Source organism: Lissotriton vulgaris, chromosome 5 (assembly GCF_964263255.1).
Source record: "Lissotriton vulgaris chromosome 5, aLisVul1.2, whole genome shotgun sequence".
Taxonomy (NCBI): Eukaryota; Metazoa; Chordata; class Amphibia; order Caudata; family Salamandridae; genus Lissotriton; species Lissotriton vulgaris.
The window spans coordinates 278,459,327-278,481,016 of NC_141693.1; the positions used below are offsets into that span (position 1 = coordinate 278,459,327).

Below are 21,690 nucleotides of genomic sequence, written 5' to 3' on the forward strand. Positions count from 1 at the left end.
AGCATGGGAAGGCTCTCCGTTCGCACAGCTGTTCTCCCGACTTTCGATTTAGAGCGTGATTAAAAACAAGCATGTAAATCTTGTGCCTTTCTTTTATCAGCATGGCACCTGCTTTCATGTTTCACCATTAAGTGCCTTCGATTTTATCAGCAAGTAGCCCAATGGTTGGTTATCAGCATTACAAGTACTCCGGTATGTAAAGGCTCAGCCTACGTGCACGCCTCTTGTTTCTTTTCTTCTCCTCTCTTCGGCGTCTTTGATGTTTCCCTTGTGGGTTCCTTTTGTGCGAGTTTGAGTCTCTTTTAACAAGTTCTTTTATTTGTTACTAGGTTATATTTTCAACTAAGTAGTGATCACTGAAAAGCAATTTGACACGCGAAACAGGACGGAGCTAAGATTTAAAGTTGGAATTGTGGTTTTAGTTTGTGCGGCATTGTGTTTCCTGTTGCCATATTCTGTATTGCTTGGAGTAGTCGCTCAGCGGACACACAGACAGAAGTGTTCATTTCTCTTCTGATCGGCAGATTTTTAAATACCAAGTACAATTCAAGCAATAACATATTCATCAAAGGACTAACGAAAGGTCGGCCCTCTATCATCTTTGCAAAGTGTTGAGCTCTAGTCTTACCTGACATTAAAAAGTAAACGATTTTCATTGCAGGTCTGTCACTCACAATAGTTACATGAAACTGCACATAATTGCCCTCGGTTATCAACGACATTAAAGGAAATGGATGTGGTGCGCCTTTATCACTGTTGTATTTCACGACCCCGCGCACCGCAAAATGGCCAATCACTGCATGACTACATGAAGTCACACACAGTGATTGGCCATTATGCAGTGTTGTGTGCACCACCCATGAACGGCATCCAATAATGGATTGCCCTGCGGTGACCGGCCAATCCTGGCGCAGTAAGCAGCGCCAGGATTGGCTAGGGGGGCTTATGGATGCTCGCCCTGTGTCGCCTTGGTAAAGCCAGGGGCTGCGGCCAGCTTAAAAAAAGCACCCCCCTATGGGGGAACACTGATGCGCATGCGTGGGCAAGTTTCTGCCCACGCATCACTTGCGCGCTAGTAGATACCTTGGCTGGCTGTCTGCTGCTGCAGCTGAGTGTGTCACGTGGTCGTGGACAGCCACTCAAGCTGCGCAGCAGACCAGACCAGCCCCCCTGCACTCCCCACTCCTGGATAACTCGGGTGCTTCCCGGATTTCCAGCGGCGCTCGCACGAACTTTGTTTTTAAACAACAGTCAGTCACCAGTTTATTTTATTAATGCAGCAGCGCGTCCATGGGGCTTGTGGGGCTACGCCCCTACGCCCCAATGGACGCACCGCTGCTGCTCAAAAGAGGGCTGGAAGAATGGCTCTGTTAAAACTATGGGCCAACTTCAGGGTGGCTCCAACTTGCAACCTACAGGACTAGCGACATCAAGGAAGAAGGCTCTAGTCTTCAGAATCAGGCAGCAAGAGTGCAGGGCTGGTTTCACCAACTCAGGGGAAAAACAGGGTACATGCCAGAGGCCACCAGGGTACCCCATGATGCGTTCACCCCACTGTCCGCTCCGGACTGCCCTGAGGAGGGCCCGTGCTTACGATATTAATAAGCAAGGCACCATACCACTTTCTGGTGGATACAGGAGCGGCAAGGTCATGCTTGCGGAAAGAAGCAGCCGCCATATCAAACACCACTGCCAAAATATAAGGAATCTCTGGTTTGGTGGCCGAGGTCCCCCTCACAGAACCATTCACGCTGGAAATAGGGGAGAACAGGATAAGGGAACAGTTGTTGTATTATCCTTCTTCTCCAACCAGTATACTGGACTCTAAAGGTGGAGCTGCAATAAGAAGAAAGAGAGAAGTCTACTGGATTTTTGTTTTTGATACCTTTAGGCGTAGCCTGAATAGCGAAATACCCTGGGAAAATGCCATATGTTAGCACTGTGTGTAGTTACAACTATGGAATAGGTAATCATTAGAAGTTAAAACGAATATTTCGAGAAAAAAACATTTATGTGTCTTTTAAACGTTTTTTGGTTCTTGGTTCTTGACTTTATAAATAGTCCATTTAATATGGACATCGTGATATAATAAATAGTCGTTTCTCCAATTGATTACTTTATCCAGTGATATAGGTTCGGGTTTATCCTTGAATATATTTTAGGTATGCAGAGACTGCCCGTTTGAATTTCCTGACAGAAATTCCTTCGTTTTGTAAACATACTGAGTCCTTTGTTTACCTCATTAGTAGGTGCACATACATAGTCCTTCGGCGCTTTTGCCTGCACATTGAAAGGGCGTGTGTGCTTTAGAGAAATTCAGGAACAGCACACCTGAAACTAACTTGTGCCTTTAGCTTCCGGGCTACAGAGCTTAAATAACGAGCACTCGTGACTGACGGTTGCCATTATTACCGGAAGCCTAGGAACCCTGTGTCTCGCTCCCAGTCTCTATCAACGCTGATGCACGTTTACTTCGGTGAGTGATTACAATGCCGTTATGATCGTTAGGCGGTCTTTAAGTTATGAAAAGCATTGCCGTTTTGGAGGTGCGATAAGTTTGTCAATATCCCCTTTTTTCGGTTAAAATATTTTTCTTTTCTTTTACATGTAACCTCGCTGGGTCTCTTCTTATGTGTAACCAAATGAAGGAAAGTTCTTCATATCAAGAAGACTCCTTTGCTGCAATTTATGCAGTATCTATATATATTAAGGTACGTTTTAGCTTACACCTTAACTATATAATCAGTGTAGATTAAGATATAACTGCGTAAGGATGCACAAATATATGTCTGTTGTCTTGTTGTTTGCAGCATCTTTACATGCAATCAACTGAAAATACTGGGAAGCGAGACATAGAGCTATATGTATTCTTTCCTGAAATACCTCGCTATTAAATCATTGACTCCACTAGATCTCTGACTTCAGTTTATCTTATTTTATTTTAATGTACTATGTGCATTTCATTTATAGAATTCGTGTGTTTGTCAAGAGTAGATGGTTTCAGCAATACAGCAACAGGAAGCTGGTTGGCGATATTAACTTGGGTAACATCAGTTTACTTGTGTTCTCATCTAATAACAAAGGCTTAAACAATGTTTATTGACGTCGGTTCGTATCATTTCACTCTATTAGACCGTCATTTTCCTTCTATCAAAAGCCTTTTTCAAAAAAAGGCCGATCATCTCGGCAATTTGGAAATCGAGTACGAATCGAGTGGGTTCTCCGCATTGATAAATACAAAAGGTACACATATACTTGATGAATTATGTCCACTCTGAATCTTTAAATGATAATAATTGTGCGGCATGTATAAATAGAATTGGATTATCTGTTTAAATGTAGGGGAAACATTATCGAATCAAGAAACCCACCACTCAAGCCAACTATTAGCGAGACAAGACAGTCTCACACCAGGACCAGGTAACCTGATTTGAATTCTATTAGAATAATTTGTGTTTTCACTCTCACCTTTAAAAGAGAAGGGGTTACATATTCAAAATGTATTTTTCGTTCCAGCTTATCCTGCTATATCCGCTAATCATTTTCAGAAATTAATTCGTTTTTTGAAGTTATTCTGTGACTAAGTCCAAGCCAGAATATGTAAGTATCATAGCTTGAAATGGTGCACTAAATAAACAGCTTTAGATAAGAGTAATTACTTACCTTTATCATCCATTCCCCCCGTAGAAAATCTTTATCTTTTTACGCTGAGGCTTCATGAAATCAGGCTGCTGTCCACTTCCTTAATTTAAGTAAGTAGGTTGTTGGTACTTTTTAATACATGAGAGCATTTCTGCCTAAAAATAATGGCATTTTTGCTCTACGTTCACAATCAGAAATTATTGACGGCTCACCTATTCAGGAAATTCTACTTATGTTAATCCTAGGTTTGAAACTGAAATGCACAAAGAAATGAAGGCCCTCATTTAGGGCGGTACTGAGTTATTTAACTCGTTGATGTTTCATAAAAAGAAGTTGTAATTATATTGTTGTAGGTTAAATGTACCAGATTGTAAATGATCTCACTAGTTTTTAGATATTTGTAAATATATAATTTTTGTATGTTGTTTTCAATATCGTCTCATTTTATTGCTTTTTTCTATTTTAGGACATACGTGGCTACTCCAGAAGAAGGCGCTGGTCGCCGAAACGCGAGTAGAGAACTATCTGTTTTTTCCACTTTTTAAATTGTGAAATGTTATTGTTGAATGTGTATAAATGATGTATTGTTGAATTTATGAATACTTTGATAGTGTCTAAATTGATGGTTATTTTACTCTATATGTTTTGTAATTAATCTTTTTTAATCAGGTCAATAATAAACTTTGAGTACAGACCTACTACTTCTTTTTTAAATTTATTTAGCTTATCATTAAGATTTTCTAGCTCAAGTGCCGTGGTTGTTTTTTCACACGCTACTGTGACGAGACCTACAGTCCAAGGTAAGAATGTCCAACCCGTTCACCAAGAACGGGACTATAGCCTGCACTTCCCAGGAAACTCCCTCCTCGTGCACAAGCCAGCACACTGCTCCCACGCCACATGGACGCCAGTTGGGGTGATCCCAGTCCATTGAGCCCCCTTCAAGGGGTTAGTCCTGGACTATATGGGTAGCCTCTTAGAACTATGAAAATTAGCTCAGAAGTGGGCAGGTTGCACACACCACCTAGTGCTAGAAACTGCCAAAAGGATAACATGTAACGTGTGCAAGGAGCAGGAGGCTCAAGACCACAACAGGGCCGTTTCTACCATTAGGCAGGACTAGGCAGCCGCCTAGGGCGGCAAAAGAGCTAGGGAGGCAAAAGGGGGGATTTTTTTTTAAAGTTGAAGACAGTGAGTGCAAGCGCACCTGCTTGTACATCCATGCGATGCAGTGCACCCTAGCATAGTGGTGTGTGGAGCGGCCGGCGGCACCAGTGTACACTTATATTCTAACTCTGCTCTCTGCTAGTCGCAACTTTCTCCCAATGTACACGCATATTCTGCTGGTCACTCCTCCCCACACTTTCACACACTCGCAGCCCTCGCCCCCCCCCCCCCCCCTCTCCACCTCCACCAGAAGCGCCTGCATCCACTATTCCGCTGCATCCCCCACTTAACATGGCGCCGCCATGGCCTGCCATTCCTGTGACCCACCTGACCCGCCCTGCCTTTCTCTGCCCCAGCAGTCCACGAGGCGACAGGCCTACCGCCCCACCCCTTCCAGCCACGAAGCTCCTTTCCCCTCAGAGGCCGAGAAGGCAGAGAAAGCACAGCATTGCAGTGACAGAGGGAGCGGGAAGGGGTGCTGAAATGGGCAGCAGAGGCCTCGCTGTTAATTGTGCAGTGGGGAAAGTGGCACTGAGACACAGAAGGGTCTAAATATAGCTCCTTTTTTACTCCACAGGGGATGTTTTCCTTGCTGACAGTAGGGCCCTTGGCACCCTTGCTAAGGCACTAGTTGGCAGGAGGGGGGTGTGTGGGGTCTAAATGAGCGGACTAGGGCTAGCAGCAAGTGGAGAATGGTTTGCAGGTGCATGTGGGAGAGGCAGAGGGGCTCGAGGCGGTGGCAGACGAGAAAGGGGGTGAGAGAGCTGAGGAGAAAGACGAGAAATCAGGAACTGCTAAAGAGGGGTGAGTGGAAGAGAGCAGACCATCCAAGAACCAGGGACACATCTGGTGTATTAGGGAAGCAAGGAAGGGCAATGCAACACGAAAGAAGCAGGGTGTGAGCAGGAACCACTGAAGGGAGGGATGGCACGCACAGAAGCAGTGAGAGGAGAAGCTAGTGGGGGGTGGCAGGCAAGGAAGAAAGGGTGAGCATGACCTGGTGAATAGAGGGCAGGGGTGCTAAAGGAACGGACACAAGTGAGTGTCCAGAAAATTAAAAGACCCCTCACTTGTAACTTACCTCTAATCACACCGAGCTCGCAAAGCCTGCAAATATAACCCTGCTTAAAAGAGTTCCTTTCAGCTTCTCATCTTCCTTCGGAGGGTCAATACATTCCTCCTCCCTTCTACTCATCCATCCACCCCTTCACCTTTCCATACACTAACCTCTTGCCCCATTCAGCCATACTGTTTCCATCCATCCATCTGTCACTTTTAAGTAGGGACCAGTTCGCCATTCCATGGGGTCGGTGTTGCCTCTGCTTAAGCTGCTGGAGTGGGGGTTCCCAATGCCACCGGGGGCACAGCTGAGAGAAGCAGTGAGCTCTGCAGAAAGGAGTATATTAGAGAAGCGGGGGAGGGGCAAGTGTTGAATTAAGGCGAAAGGTGAAGACCACTGATATCAGGAAGTGATGGAAGTGGTGAAAGGTGACGGGGAGGCATGGTTTAAAAAAGGGGGAATATTGGGTACCCTAAGTTCAGTGGAGATAAAAGACACCAAGACCAGAGATGAAAGAGGCGATGAGGGAATCATTGAGGGAGAAGGTGGTATGATAGGAAGTATCAGGAGTGCAGGGCCTGTGAACATATGCGAGCTGGTGAAACAGGAAGGACAGGACTTTTTGAATAGGGCTAGGGCAGGGCGGGGCGGGGGGGCGGGGGTGGTTAGAACAACACGGAGTGGTGGAGGGAGAGGGACAATTGAGAACTGCAGAGAGAGTAGGGGGAGAGGCAGAGGAGAAATGCAGGGGAAAGAGGAACACTGGAACAATAGGTGATAGACTCAGGGAGAGTTAATGAACCAGTGGAGGGGTGAGAGGTGCAGAGTAGGGAGCTCTAAAGCGATGGCTTGATATGAACTTCAGAAGAGAGAGATGCGGAGTGATAGTAGTAAACGGGAGGGGGCGGCATTTTTTAATTCTCGCCTAGGGTGGCAAAACACCTAGAAACGGCCCTGGACCACAATGGGCATATGCCTACTGAATCCTCCAAGGCTAGGTGGGGAGTCAACCCAAGGCAAATAGGGACAACGAAGGTAGCAAACAGACTGCGCACCCCCCCCCCAGGGTTCCCAGTTCAGCCTCTATCACCACCCTGGCATCTCCACGAGTGAGGAAGTGGGGCAGACGAGGTGGCCACATGGTGCGTTCCCCGTGCCAGAGGCCCCCTATCTGTTACCAAGGGGCATATGTAGGTAATCTCCATTTTGCGATTCTGAAATAGCAATTTTTAAGGAATCGCTATTTGAGAATCGCAAAATGGAATGTAGGTAATAATTTGCAATTTTTTAGCGATTACCTAATATTCCTTAATTGCGATTAGCAAATTGCAAATCGCATTTAAGGAATGAGTGTCCCATTCATTCCAATGGGCCAAGAGGCCCATAGGAATGAAGGGGGATACATTCTCAAATTGCCATTTTCTATGAGAAAATCGCAATTTGAGACTCGCAATTCCAAGGGTGCCAGGGTGTCCAAAGGACACCTGTTGCACCCCTGGAATGTGCCTGTAAGTACATGTGGCGCACAGACATGCCCTAAGGGCATGTCTGTGCGCCACATGGCACTTTGAATTTTTAAAAAAAATGCATTTTTAAAGGAAATCGCAAAATACCATCTACTTAGAGTAGGTGGTATTTTGCGATTCCTTAACACCTTAGCTGCGTGTAAACATCCCTCCCCAGTGCTGCGCTGTCCATTGGAACCAGTGCTGAATGGACGTCCAATGGTCGTGCGCAGCACTGGGGAGGTAGCGCTGCTGACGACCGTTGGCCGTCAGCAGCACTTAAGGGGTTAAGCCTGAATCGCATTTTTTAATTGACACCTACATAGCATTTAAGGAATCGCAAAATTGTGATTCCTTAAATGCTTGAGCAAAATAAGGAATCGCAATTTTTGCGATTCCTTATTTTGCTAATATGCACCTACATATCAAAACGCCGTTTGCGATTCGCAAACGCCAAAATTCGCTGAATATCGGCGTTTGTGAATCGCAAACAGCTATCTACATATGTAAATGTAAATGTTGTATACTTGTAAAGCGCACAGCTTCCTGCACCGCAGGCGTCCCGGCGCTGTATACCACTGGGGAACCCGTCCTGGCTTTCCCTGTGAGATGGTCCCTTCTGGGCACCTCCAAGGTGAGACCAGGCATCCCCTGCGTTGAAGGGGCCGTTGTGAAGATTAAGCAAGCTATTGCCCAGAGTTGCAGAGTGGAGCCCAATGGCCCTCAGATGCGGTATCCAGGCGAGTAATCTCTATAGGAAAGTTGTACAAAAGGGGGTGGTGATGGACGGAGCATCTGAATCAATCAAACACTCACACCCAGTCAAAAGATCTGGGTTTAATCCATCACCGTTCTTTAGCCCACTCTGCCACCCCAGTTCAGACATGGCTATATGCAAATCAGTCTGACCCTGTGCCTCATGGGAACAGTCCGCCCGAACTGCCAAGCCATGTCTTCCCTGGACCGGAAACAAGCTTCCGAGGACCGGTTTCTGGCATTCCAGCCGTCTTCAGCCCGGCTTGCTTGAATCCAGTGGCAAAGTGAGCAAGGGACTCACGTCTGAGCATACCCTGCCACACTAGGAAAGTTGGCATACCCGACTAATGGAACTGTAGTGTAGTTCCTATATCCCTTATAGGCTCTACACATTAGAATAATATAAACTATAGTTTTGACATAGGACTGAGGTCAGTATGTCTCTATCGAGTACATTAAACTTAATTACTTGTGTGTGCCAGCTAACTCCGAGGTCACTAGAAACTTCTCGAATAAACAAGAAGGGATTAGTTGCTGACAACCGCATAAACATGACAATTTTGTTTCCCTTAGAATCAGAACAATCTCAGAATCGTGGAAACAATAGATAAGTTTCACTCAGTCAATCGTGCATGCTTTGTTTCTACAGAGTTAGACAGAAATAGATAGACTGGCGTTTCAATAAAAAGGGTTAATTGAATAGTCTTATTTCTCGTGCAAGAGATATGAGCTGCTACAATCGTAAGACAGAATGCGAAGGATAATATGTACAGCGTTAGCAGTAAGATAAAATAATACTGCAATAGCATGGTTTGTAGCTATGACAGATATTCATAAAAATACATACATAAATAACACAGGCTAAAATGTGAATACTCATCTGAGGCTTCTAGCTAGTTCTACCCCAGTGTACCTAACCTAAGTGTAGTACGAGGTAAGAAGTAGGTGCTGTTTGTCTATAGTCTAGTTTAGCTATAGTTGCCAAGATTTGCCAAAAGTCCCTCTAGGTTCTAGTCCGCTCCATACCTTAGAATGAGAGAGGTTGGAATCTCTTTCCGGGTCTCGATCTCTAACACCCCACAAGGGGAGTCAGAAACACTGGAGCTGGATTTTCTGTGAGTAGGATGACAGTGTCTGGTCAGTGCTTCAGGCGGGGACTTGACATCCTTCCAAACTTGCCTTGGAGAGCCACGTCGTGCAAGTAGGCAGCCGAACTGTCGTTTGCCATGGTAAGTGAAGGTATATTTATACCTTGAAGGTGTTTAGGAATGCCAGTATTGACGTAACAGTTGGGCAGAAATCGTCATGAATGAACCCCTAAGGAATAGATGTTCATGCATAATAAATGAGTTCTTGGAGAAATCAATATCCAAGCAAGGGAAAGTCTTAAAGGCTTAAGAGTCTGGTTTTCCAAGAACTCGTTGTGACGTAGATGAACGGATGTAGGTGGCCATGCCTGTATTTGGTTAGCATGAATAATGCCTAAATAAGGGTAGTATTTCTATGCCTAAATATGGGCAATGCGAATTATGTCCATATAAGTTTATAAATCGGGAAACCTATATAGGGTATCTAAATCGACACACAACACCCACTCCACTTTCGTATGAACGACTTTACTAAATTCTAAACATGCTAAACCTAACTAAAATGTAGCTACATATGGATGGCTAAGAACATGTCTAAAAATACATTGTAAAATTCATAAAAACAGTTGCCATGCATAAAAATGCATTGGTGCTGTACATATTAAAGCAATGTTCCATTCCAAGCATATATTTACACTGAACTGCTAAATGAATGAACATACATATATATATATACATTTATGAAATGGCTCGTAATTACAGAAGAAAAAAGCCAAAATCATTTCATGTCAAGTTACATAAAACAATTGTTATTGACAAGGTGACATATTATATATATATATATATATATATATATATATTCTTTATTCGGTTTTACAAAATAGAAAACCATAAAAGCAATGTTACAGTCGGATGATAAAAACACTTATTTGCAATTTATACACATTCGTTACAATTTTTAAAATAAACATTCCCACACTAGCATTAGAAGTCGTTATTCGGACAAAGGTTAAAAATGATCCAATTCATAAATCATATAAGGGCACTACTCATAAATCATATAAGGGCACTACATATTGTTCTCTATGAGTAGTTCTACTGTAAGCAGATTACTGTGCCATAAAAAGAAAAATTCAAATTCGGAAAAAAAAATTATCATAGGAAAAAGTTCCAAGTTTAGTCTTTGTTTTGAAAAAATGAAGGCCAAATTCAGAGTCTTCCCGGTACACTGTGTGCTGAATCAAAAGTCAGTGTATGGGGCTGGAGAAAACATGAACTCTTCTAATCCTGTAGACAAAAAGTCATCTACCGTTGTAGGTGAAAGTTGGATTACCTCGTTTAGAAGACTAACCGCACATAGATGAGAAGCATCGCCGTCCACATTGGTCGCATCAGCAATGTTCGTATCGGATGTTACCTGTGTGCCTGTTGTTTCCTCTCGTACCTCAGCAGTAGCAATTTGCGTCTGTGAGATCTCAATGAATGCCGTCATCAGGATTGGTAGCCGCTGGGGGCAACACAGAGCATGGACCATTACCGGGTCCAGCAGAGTATCGATATCCGTAGGCATGACTGATGGGAGTGTTAGACAAATGTCTAGCACGCATTCTTCACCACAAAGCAGGCAGTGTAGAACAGGTAAGATGCAATCTTGCCAGATTGGGCTGAATGACAGAAACCATGTGGTATTTAATTCTCGTAGACGAGGTAACTCTAAAATTTGGACGATGCGCTCATGACACTTCATCTCCAATAGAGCTCTCTCTATGGTGCTTAGAGTGACGCTGGTGATTTGGCTTGCCATATGGGAGCAGTAGGAGCAAGAATAGGATCCCTGCAACAAGTCCAAAAAGTAGTGGCAGTCTGCCAAACACAGAGTGCAGAAAGTTGGGAATTATTCAGAGGACTGCTTGAAAAGGTGCTAACAGTCCTGAACACACGGTCTTAAATACATGTACAATACCACTCGTATCAGACATGTTTAAGATACGTCCCAACATTTCTGAGAAATGTACAGGGCAGTTTGTATTCAAAAGGGCTTGTATCTCTGCAGAAGTCCTTGCGACTTGTAGATCATTGGTTTCTTTGGCCGAGGTCAGTGGCACAGTTTGTTGTAAAAGAATGGCTTTCATTCTGCTTAGAGTATCAATTCATATAGAAGAGATGTTCAGTAAAGGCCATAGAGGTGACTCCCTGACTGTCTCTATTTGTGGAAACAAGTCTTGCATACAGCAAATGACCCTGGATGTAACCATTACTAGATATGGGATACCTGGCAACATGCCACAGCAGCAGTAATCATTCAACATGAGTTAACTTCCATTTGAAAGTAGTCCAAAAATTGGATTAATCACTGCAGCTGGTGAGCCTTGCAGGTGACAGGATAAGTTTGTAGTGGAACCATCGCAGGCCCGTGTAAATTAATACCCTGACAAAGGAGAGAACCGCTTAGTGCGTTTTCACAGTTTGTACCACTAAGAAACACTACACGCCCCCTACTCCAACATCTATGTGTGTAAGGTAAATCCCAAGATGTCTTGATGTATTCTTTACCCAACCTTTCATATTTGCCTGCTGGTATATGTTTTAGGCAATACTGAAAATGGAAAGTTGGAACAGGCAGAGTAATTGTACCATGTATGAGCCACTCAGTAACTGTTTTTTCTGCTACCATGAATGGCAATTTTTACAGTTTTTCAATGCTCAGCACCGTATAGTCTGCTCCCCTTTGTGCCAGTTTGATCTGTTTATAAGTGAGATTGAATTCTGAAAACAGTGACGTTGTGTTGATTAAACGCCAAGGCACATAGCCTGAACGCAGGTTTTGGAGCATCCAACCTAATAGCTTTATAGAACGTATTTGAGACTGACCATGTTGCAGCATGACCAAGTCTTGTTCCATGATGTCTATGGCAGAAGACACAATGCTGTCCAATGAATATCCTGGATGACAGTCGTTACCCATTGTCTACTACAGAGAGAGATTTCTCTAAATTAATACTATCAATTTCTCATATTCGTTCTGCAGTGTCTGCTTGGGTAATCTTCCATATTTCATTATAATCAGCGTAGATACCGGCATATATGAAACGTTTTTGACGCGGTTTCCTTAGTCCTAGCAAGAATTCCCTACGGTCTGCGCCTTCTTTAAGTAAAGATAAGTGTTGTTTTACATCCTGCAGTGTAGCTTCTGTAGCCAACCAAGGCAGAGTTTCCCTACACTGTATGTTGTTACTACCCCTGGATGCTGTCTTTGAACATAGCGTGGGTCTGGCCTTTTAATAGTGAAACCCTGTGTTATGTTCAGGAATTGATTTTGACAGTTGTTTGTGTCTGTGGGCCAGAGCAACCGTTTGTTCCATTCTGGCTATGATCTGTTGTGATGTAAAATATTATGTATGTCGTCCTCCCCTGTGTAGTGCTATTACTTGCAGGTATAGGTATGGTCGATTTGTTCATGTCTTTGATCTTGGCTAACCCAAGGCAAGACGTTTGTTGGACAGTGTCATTCAAAAACATAATTTGCTCAGGGATGATGCAGGTTCTAAACAAAGCATCTACCCCCTGCACTTTCCAATCTTTTGTACCCCAGACAGATTTTGTCTCAATGTTGTCTTTCCAAAAGTCGAAACCCTGTCTAGACAGTTGGGCAATAAAGACTGCAGAATAAATCTGTCTCGTATTTGTTAGCATATTTTTCGTTCCTGTCTTGTTTACATTCTTAAAATAAAATGATTCTGGATTTGATAAGTTGAACCCTGAAAAATATGGAACTTTCATTGCAAACGTTTTTGAGCTACCCTTTGGAAGTGTAGGACAATGTTCCCATTGGTTATACATAAATACATTCTTAGGTGATGCAGTTTTATGCAAGAAATGATGACCATAATGATTATAACAATACATTTGTTCATAGTCGGATGAACCCTCTAAATATTCATGATTTGTGAATACTGCAGACATTTCTAGATCAGACATCATGTTCTTAACAGTCTCGAAGTCCCAATCATCAGAAAAGGTACTAGAGGTAATAAAGTTGCTTAATGAAATTTTAAATGAGTGTGGAATCTTCAAATGTTCCGACGGGCCAAAAATGTCTTATTCAGTTCTGTCCCAAACTATAGGTTCGGCTGTGATGTTTACTGCTGACAAGTCTCTTTCGTCACAATGGGATCATTTGTGTGGCTGGAGAAGTAAGTTCACTCTTTTACTTGCTGTGTCCATTTGAATATATCTTCTATTTATCAGCATACCCAGAGTTATTACTAGAGCTAACCAAAGTAGAAAGAAGAATATTCCCGAAACAATCCATAGTACAATCCATGGCTAAACCAGATAAGTCTTTTTCAGGAGACGAAAAAAGTCTGTTGTTTGTTCTTTGAAAGTTCATTGTGCTGGCGTCGTTTCAGGTTTGCTTGGATCCTCAGAAAACATATCAAAGTTAATAAAATAGCCAGAGGCAGTTCTGACAATGGTTGGAATTACATCAGGATTCGTTGAAATCGCTGGAACAACTTGATCACATGTTACTTCGTTGTAGACAGGTGAATCGGGACGAACTGTTATTTGGGTCTTAAGAGGGACAAGTTCCATAGCTTTGTTGCTTAGTCCTTCATTTCTCACTGTAGAATATTCAAAGGTGATGAGTCTCTCAGTTTGAACCTCTTGGATTGTAGCTAGCGGAGTGCGTCTTCTACATCGTCGGAGTCCACTTGGCCTACTGCTTAGTATCGGCCACATAGTGTGGTTTGATCAGTTCGCTAGACACACATCTTTTCTCCTTCTTACCAGCAAGGAGCTGCAGTAGTACTGTTCTCGATCCGTGGATTGCTAGGACAGGTACTGGTTGTCTGTAAGAAGGCCCAAATTCCTTCTTGTCCGCGATCTTTTCTCTGACTAGATCACCAAACTTTGGGATACAGACAGGCCTTGCTGGGACGGTTGGTTTTTCCCCAGTGGTGGCTGGCTTCAGGAACACGTTGCTTTGTTTCGATCTTAGTTCATTTAAGTCCTGTAAAACAGCCAAACGATCTTTGATATCAAACTTTTTATTTTCCACCACTGTGCCTTTCATGTCAAGGTCCAGAATCAACATTCTAGTTCCAAACAGGACTTCATATGGAGTGACACCTCCTGGAGAACTTCTTGACAAATTGTTTAAGGGCCGTTGGACCCCATAAAGATGTTTGACCCACCCATCACCCGAACCTAATACCCTAGCTGTTATAGACTGCTTTATGTCCCGGTTTTTTCTTTCCACAACAGAATGTCCCTCAGGATGGAATGGAGAAGAATACCGCAATGCTACGCCCCCAACTGGCCATGGCTTCTTTGTAAGCTCGAGAGCTAAACACAGGGCCCTGGTCAGAGTGTAGTGTGCCAATTGTGTATGTGCCGATAAAGACTCGCAAATCTTTTATAACAGTTCGAGCGTCAGCTGAGTGCTGAGGCCACATCCAAAGGAACCTTGAACCCGAATCCACTGCGACCATGAAATATTTATAGTTACCATCCCTTTGTAAGGGACCGCAGTGGTCCAGGTAAACACACGCTAATGGTTTATCTGAAATTAACAGGGGTGTCTGCGCAGGACGTTTCACAGTAGAGACTTTCATCTTCTGGCATATTTCACAGTCCAAAACATAATTTCTGGTCTGTTTCCTAATTCCTGGCCACCAGTATCTCCGTTTTGATAATGATACTGTGGCAGAAACACCTCCTCGAGCAGAGGCGATCCCTTCATGTGCTGCTAGGATTAGTCCTAATCTATGTTCCATGTTTGCTATTACCCTATCCCCCACTCCAAGGATTCGAGCAAATGGAACATTGTTCGCATCAATTGTATATGAGTGGAAATTTTTTAGGTAACGCTGCCTTTACTTGAAGCATTGACAACCAGTATTATTTCACTGTCTATTTTTGTTTTCGAATGAGTGATTGCAGCTACGGAAGCTGTTTGCATAGTCCCTTTTGCGTCTTCATCAGCCAATGAATTCCCTTCAACTTGAACGCCATCACGTTGATGACTACGCGTGTGTATCACTTGAGTGTTTTGTAGTCCGTTTCGCAACTGAACTGCTTGTTCCCAAAGCGTTTTATGCTTGATTGTGCCACCTTTTGCATCTTTGAAACCATTTTGAAGCTAATTCTGTAAATATTCATTGTAAGATTGAACACAATAAAAAGAATCTCACACTGAGTGTGGGGAATTCACGATCCGTATTTTCAAGTGCCATTTTGAATGCTTGTAGTTCAGCTCGCTGAGCTGTATAATCTCCTAGAGATTGTGTTTTTGTGACCATTGGTCTGAATTTGCCATCGAGCAAACGACCTTTAACAATTGTGCATGCTGCACTATAAGCTTGCTTACCCCCGTAGCAGGTTGTGCATATCCGTCAGTATAAATTAAAAAATTCGTACTGGTCAAGAGTGAGAATTTCAGTAGGCAGACGACATTTGTGTTCGTATTGCACGAATGCTTGTGTTTTTAAATAAGGATCAAAAACATATTCAACACCTGTTGCAGCAAGGGAATTAACCCATTGTATCCATCCTGGATGAAAAGCTTTTGCATTCGGAATGCTAGCTTTTGTAACTGCCTCTAAGGCTGGTACAGGAGTTACTACCATAATGTGTTTCCCCTGTGCTAGGGCTCTTTCTTTTGCTACAGTGTTTTGAACTGCTGTCAGAATTTTTTCTGTTGATGTAAATTTCATTTCTGCTTGCGTGTACAAATGTGATTTGTATGCAATTTGTACTTTTTCAACTTCGTTAAAAGTTAAGTAGGTGAATCTGAATTGACCCGGAATGATTCGGATCACTAAGTTCCGTACATTTTCGCGTGTTTGTAAATGTTTTGTTACTAACATATCTGCTTGAAGTGAACGCTGGATATCTATATGTTCCTGTGTCCAATGTGTAATTTTAAAATCAGGTTTGATTAATTCGTAGAGAGGTTTAAGCCTTTCTGCGTAGTTTAGAATGTATGTTCTTCCAAAATTCAGGAAACCTAGAATGGACTGTAAGTTTCTCATTGTTTTTAGAGGTTGGAGCAGCGCACACTTTTCTAAAAAGTTGGGTGCCAGGCTTTTGGCTTCACTTGATAGTTCATATCCTAGGAAAAGGACGTTGAGATGAGCAATTCTTGATTTTTTAAAATTGAATGTATAACCTTCAGAGGCGAAGCCCAATATAATGGTGTTCACCCTGTTCAAGTGCCTGTTCAGGTCATCGTCAGTCAGATAGATATCATCGACATATGACAATGCCTTGTCATCATAAATTTATAGTAACTCTGTTACCCTTGCTGAGAATAAACCTGGACTATTCTTGATTCCTTGAGGGAGACGACAGAATTGACGCCGGGTCCCCATTATTGAGAAAGCTGTCAAATACCTACTATCAGGTGCAATGTTTTGACAAAAGAAACCGTTAGAAATATCTAATGTAGTTTTATATTTTTTACGCACAACGTTATTCATTAATCCTGTACTATGTGCATTTTGCACTGGAAATGTTTTACAACAAGAGTTTAGGTGTCTGTAATCCAAAACTAGACAATATGTATTGTCTGGTTTGGAAACAGGAAAAAAAAGGATTGTTCATTGATGAGATGCATGTTTCAATCACCCCTTGGTATTCAAGTTGATCTAAGATCTCCCTGATCTGTTTTTTTTAGCTTATTGCTTAATTGGATTCTGCCTTTGTGCAGTTGGTTGAATTTTTAACTGGATTTTGTGGTGAGGGGAGTCCTCATCCCATCCTACATGATTTTTGTACAATGCTGGGGCTTGGGCAACTGCCCATTTCCTGGCATAAGTATATTTTAAATGTACTGGAACATGGTTGGAGAAGGCTGGCATAATGATGTCTTCACCATGTGGGCACTCTATGACAAATTCTTGGGGCCAGTCCCGTTCTGCAAGAAGTATATCATAACCCTTTGAAAGTCGCTCCCAAAAGAGTGCTTTCTCTTTTCTTGGTAGGGCTCCCTCCATCTGGAGTGTTATTTCATATAACTTTTGTGGAGAACTAACCCTGGTGTCTGCAGTCACAACTTGAATGTCTTCATTCAGGTCCACGGTCTCCAGTAGTCCCTCCAGGTTCTGGCGAGTTACTGATACTTCTGCTGCGCTGTCCAACATTTTCTGAGCCCATTCTCAGTTCTTGAGCTGTGTTTTCAGAATCCTCGGCATGTCTGATCTTCAGACCTGCTACTTTCGTTTTGGAGAATTGAGGGTTTGTTTTGTTTTTCTGAACGTGTTGATTGTCTTTGGACTTCACGCGTTCTTCTTTTTGATCTGACCATCCTCTTCTTTCGGATGTCTGTGACGATATCTGAAAGGTACGAGAGGAACGTGTATCATCATCTTGATACCTGTCAGGTTTTCTCAAATTATCCCTATTCCTGAGGTTATACCTCCTTTTAGAGGGCTCCTTTTGAGGAGACCTACCTCAGGATTGAGAATATTTCTCTTTTGAATGTTGTTTGTTATTTTCCCACTTCTTTTTAGAAGAGGTAGGATTGTTTTCAATAAAGACCTTTTCAGGACTTTCAAACAGTTGCGGTTTAACTGGTTTCCCACCCAAACTGTCTCTGCCTAATTATTCATAGGATTTTTCAATTATTCTGGCTAGTTCTTGTGGTTGTTCTGTTACATCAAATTCCTTTAATTTCTGGCGGATTGGCACTGATGCTGCTTCTCCTTTAAGATTAGATAATATTATTGTTGAGACCTGGTTGAAATTTTTCAGTAACTTAATACCTAAATTCAGAGCAGGCTCTGCCCCGTATTTGTTTTGAATCTGGTTCAGGACAGCAGGTATTACCGCCATAGATGGAACACCACATGTTTTAGTGTAGATAGCAGCAGACTGTGCCCCAAGTGGTGCAGTCTTCCAGATGTGGTGTTATCCCCATTGGTAAACAGATTATTAGAATTCTGTTTCTCATAAGGGCTGGTATTGGGAAATACTGCTACGATTTGAGTAATTTTTTGAGCTATCCAGAATGGAATTTGTTCACGTTTTGTGGGCATTTTACCCATGAAGGCATATAAAGTCTGTGGTGTGATTTTTAGCGCATTCCCCTGGTGAGAGATTTGTCTTGGAATGGCTATTGTTGGTTGGACTTTGAAAGTCCACATGACATATTGAACCAATTGTCTATACATTTTCATTAACTCTTTGAGTTGAGTGAGTAATTCTACATCTTTCATTTCTTCAATGTCAGGATGAGGTGTATAGCCGGCTAAAATCGGCCATGTTGCTCCTGGTCTACCTAGTGGACCAACCCTGGTAATGTGATTTGAATGTTTTAGGGCACCTTTAAACCAGAGATCATGCTCCTGGAATGTGAGTGGAATTTCAATATCTTCGAAAGGAATATATTCCTCAGGTTGATCATCTTCTTTGTTGAAGTGAAACATTCTAGTTATTGGATTTGATTCAGGGAATACTATCCATGAGTGGAATGCCTCTGTCGGGTGAGATTCATATGCCTCTATCACAAAAACTGCTCTACCACCTCTTGGTGTTAGGCCATGTTTTATAAGTTTTAGAGTGATGGCTCTCCTTAAATTTGGTGCAATGATTTTCGCATTTTCATCGGTTTCAGTAAAACCTGTATAATCTAAAGCTACTGCGACATTGTTGGGTACAGCTTCATTGTTAATGCCGTCTTTGGCCATTGTTTAAGGAAAGTTGCAGAGCAAGTTTCAAGGGAACAAAGATAAGGTGCACAATATTTTGGAACACTGTATCCTTCAACGTTGAACAAACCAAACAGCTAATACATAGGATTTTTCGTCCTACTCAGCTATGGCAGATATTATCCCTACCAACTCCAGACGTCTTATGGAGTTTAATGAGTAGGGGTCTCTGAGAAAAGCACGACTGAGTTACTTCAGTATCTAGTGTTAAATTAGTGCCTTACCAAACCGTTGTGCGCCATGAAGTGTAGTTCCTATATCCCTGATAGGCTCTGCGCATTGGAATAATATACACTATAGTTTTGACATTGGACTGAGATCAGTATGTCTCTATCGAGTACATTAAACTTAATTACTTGTGTGTGCCAGCTAACTCAGAGGTCACTAGACACTTCTCGAATAAACAAGAAAGGATTAGTTAGGACAACTGCATAAACATGACAACTTTGTTTCCCTTAGAATCGGAACACTCTGAATCATGGAAACAATAGATAACAGTTTCACTCAGTCATTCGTGCATGCTTCGTTTCTACTGAGTTACACAGAAATAGATAGACGGGTGTTTCAATCAAAAGGGTTTATTGAACAGTCTTATTTCTCGTGCAAGAGATATGAACTGCTACAATCGTAAGACAGAATGCGAAGTATAATACGTACAGCATTAGCAGTAAGATAAAATAATACTGCAATAGCGTGGTTTGTAGCTATGACAGATATTCATAAAAATACATACATAAATAACACAGGCAACAATGTGAATACTCATCTGATGCTTCTAGCTAGTTCTACCCCAGTGTACCTAACCTAAGTGTAGTACGAGGTAAAAATTAGGTGCTGTTTGTCTATAGTCTAGTTTAACTATAGTTGCCAAGATTTGCCAAAAGTCCCTCTAGGTTCTAGTCCGCCCCATACCTTAGAATGAGAGAGGTTGGAATCTCTTTCCGAGTCTCGATCTCTAACACCCCGCAAGGGGAGTCAGAAAAACTGGAGCTGGATTCTCTGCGAGGAGGATGACAGCGTCTGGTCAGTGCGTCAGGCGGGGACTTGACTTCCTTCCGAACTTGCCGTGGCAAGCCGCGTTGTGCAAGTATGCAGCCGAACCGTAGTTTGCCATGGTAAGTGAAGGTATATTTATACCTTGAAGGTGTTTAGGAATGCCAGTATTGACGTAAAAGTTGGGCAGAAGAACGTCATGAATGAACCCCTAAGGAATAGATGTTCATGCATAATAAATGAGTTCTTGGAGAAATCAATATCCAAGCAAGGGGAATTCCCAAAGGGTTAAGAGTCTGGTTTTCCAAGAACTCGTTGTGACGTAGATGAACTGATGTAGGTGGCCATGCCTGTATTTGGTTAGCATGGATAATGCCTAAATAAGGGTAGGATTTCTATGCCTAAATGGGCAATGCGAATTATGTCCATATAAGGTCATAAATCGGGAAACCTATATACGGTATCTAAAGCGACACACAACAGAACAACACCCCAAAGAGGTGTTCCTACCTGTCACATGGGAAAAATCCAGGGGCCTAAAGTGGGCAGGTCACCATCCATACCCCCCAAACAATGACCTCTTGGAAAGACCAAAAACAGGGTGAAACCGCCCTCAAGATGACTGCGGTGCCCACAAGTGTGCAAGTGGCAACTGGCTTGAAGATGACACAATTGCTGGACCCCAGAGGGTTCCAACAGAGTGCTAGTATGGAATGCAGAGAAGCTGGCAGCTGCCAGATCCCAGAGAATGCCACTATTGTTACAGACGAAAGCACAGGACCAACTGTTGTCACCTTAAAATGTATTGTGAGCAGAAAGGAATAATCCCCCACAGAATATCCATCCCCAAAACCAAGCCCAGAGCAACGCAAATGCATCATACAATCCACCTCAGTGAAATCAGACAACAGTCACCTGCAGCAACAGGGGCTGGGTGGTTGGTCACATGGCAACAGCCGCCTCAGACAGGAATCCCAGCCCAGCAAGGACCGGGTCACAGCCATGGCAGGGAGGGGTGAATACCTGGGGAGGCATGCCCTTTCACAATCGCAGAATGCAACACGCAGTAAGTTCAAAACACACAATGTAACAAGACGTATCCCCTTCATAACCGTTTCAGATATATTTCTTTCCCTGCATTAGCAAGCAACTTTAGAGCTGCAATACACAATATTGATCGAGAATGCATGCTAGAGCTCGCCATCCAGGTGCCCCCAGGGACATCTCTCCATTGTAGGTCCCCTGGGAGGGGTTGACTGGCCCCGCCGCCGGGGAAGAGACTGGCACATGAGGAAGCACTATATAAAAGCAAACCTTTTTACCTCTTCTTCCCCTTCGCTATCCTTCTCAATTCAAAGAACTGACTAACATATCCACCACTCAAATTACTTTCCTATTTTCTCTATACTAATTTTCCACTAATCCTTTATGGGTTCCGGAGTAGTGTGCTACTTTTCGAAAAAGCGCTTCCACACCCCATCAGGGGTAGCAAGCGCTATATAGATGCAAACCTTTTTTCCCTTCTCTATCCCTCCACTCTCTTTCTCAATCCAAATAAATGACTAACATATCCCCCACTCAAATGACTAATTCACCCCTAATCCTTTATGGGTTCCGGAGTAGCATGCTGCTCGCTGAAAAAGCGCTTTGTCGCCTCGTCAGGGGTAGTAAGCACTATCAATATAATGCAATATGTGTGTGTGTACATGTATGTGTGTATGTATGTGTGTGTCGATGTATATTTCAAAGGACAGGAGGCTTCAGCAACG

General features: G+C 42.8%; 1 long non-coding RNA gene across 1 annotated transcript; it reads left to right on the forward strand.

The window, feature by feature from the left end:
- Window positions 1–2,326: 2,326 nt before the first annotated feature.
- Window positions 2,327–4,342, forward strand: LOC147710690 (uncharacterized). The gene is made up of 8 exons (XR_015295646.1): window positions 2,327–2,476; window positions 2,649–2,711; window positions 2,971–3,044; window positions 3,133–3,243; window positions 3,343–3,420; window positions 3,517–3,600; window positions 3,688–3,752; window positions 4,109–4,342. It is a non-coding gene; the product is annotated as an uncharacterized LOC147710690 (long non-coding RNA).
- The last annotated feature ends 17,348 nt before the right edge of the window (window positions 4,343–21,690 follow it).